Here is a 1,622-nt window from a genome sequence, read left to right on the forward strand (position 1 = left end):
CGATGTGCCCCTCCTTGCCACATTTGTAGCAAAGCACCTAATCGATAAGCCCGCTCATGACCCTTGCCGCACTTTCCGCAAGTGCGGCCCTTCTGACCTCCTATCCTCGAATTGGCGGACTTAGTCCGCTTGGCTGCCGGCTAAGACTGAGCCGGCCGCCGATCCACCCACTGAGACTCGGCCTCCTCCCTGGCCTAAGTCTCCAACTCGATCTCCCTCTTTCGGGCATTTGCCTGGAGCTCAACAAATGTCCGTTATGTTGAGTTCGATACAAACTCCCGAATGTCCCTCCTCAGAATGCCAACGGAGTGCTGCGCTTCTCAGGGCCGTCTGAGTCAGAGCAACCCCGCCGGGGCGATCCAGTTACCCGGTTCACTATTATTCTAAAACCATTGAACCGTACTAGCTTCGTTACAGACTTGATACTGAACTGTTCACCATCCGAACATTCGCTAGCTGGCAACACAACTTTGACCACCCAAAAAAAGATCTCAAGTGATTAGGCGGGGACAGGATTCGAACCTGTAGTCTTCAGATCATGAGCCTGATGAGTTGACCATTCCTCCACCCCGCTTGATGAATTCCCATTCAAAAAAGGTCAATTAGCTAAGATCGATCAGAAGGTGTGTTAAGCATATAGTCATTGTGGTTATAGACGGGTTCAGTTTGCGATTAGACTAAGAACCTTCTTTGTCTAAGAAAGCTGCTTCACTTCTCCCCACTGTCATGTATTGGCTCTCTCTCTCTCTTTCCGCTGATAGAGGAGTTACCTAGTTTGCATTCCTCTATCTTCATCTCTAATACTAATAGGCGACAATCACCAACTTCATCACTGCCTTCTTGTGATACATCGATTGTGTTCCCACCCAGTTCACTATTTCAGAGCTCTATCCCTTTCTGGGTCTAGTTTTCCTCTCACCCGGAAGGTGGCTAACTCCTTGGGCTCGTATCGGCTCATCTGTGCCTGCTCAGTAGACACCTGCTCAGGGCAGAACATCGCCCTCTCATGAAACTTCTGGGTAACCACAGCAACTGAATCGTAACCCTGCTTGAGGGTCAAGAACTAATGAATCAACCGTTCCCTCTCCACCGAGGGAACATACTCGTCTCTAAACATGGTAGTGAATCTCTCCCAAGTCACTGCTGAAATCTCTGCAAGAGTGAAGTTCACTGTCACGAACTTTCACCAATCCTTCGCTCCTAGGCGGAGCTGGTTCAAAGCGAACCGTACCCTCAGATGCTCCGGACATGAACACGTATAGAAGCATCCCTCAATGTCAGCAATCCATCTCATCGCAGCGATCGGATTCTGCATCCCATCAAACTCGGGTGGCTTCGTGTTGCTGAACTCCCGGAATAGCAACGAGTCACCTCCCTGAGGTCTGGCAGCAGCCACAACTGCTGTAGCTGCAGCGGCTACGGCCGCAGTCACCGCGGTGTACCACTCATCGAAAGTCTCCAACAGCATGGTCTTGATAGACACAAACATATCCGGAATCTCGGCCCGAATTGCCGTAGCCACCTCATCGTGGATCATCCGACGAAGCTCCTCGTCACTCACACCGCTCGTCCCAGGTCTGTGGTGTATCCAAACCATAATGCCTCTGAAATACAACATAAAA

At 50.6% G+C, this 1,622-nt stretch overlaps 1 non-coding gene across 1 annotated transcript; it reads right to left on the reverse strand.

The window, feature by feature from the left end:
• Positions 1-501: 501 nt before the first annotated feature.
• TRNAM-CAU (transfer RNA methionine (anticodon CAU)) lies at positions 502-574 on the reverse strand. Its single transcript has one exon. It is a non-coding gene; the product is annotated as a tRNA-Met (tRNA).
• Between the last annotated feature and the right edge of the window lie 1,048 nt (positions 575-1,622).

This window comes from Lactuca saligna, chromosome 9, assembly GCF_052625555.1.
Source record: "Lactuca saligna cultivar CGN05327 chromosome 9, ASM5262555v1, whole genome shotgun sequence".
NCBI classification, from domain to species: Eukaryota; Viridiplantae; Streptophyta; class Magnoliopsida; order Asterales; family Asteraceae; genus Lactuca; species Lactuca saligna.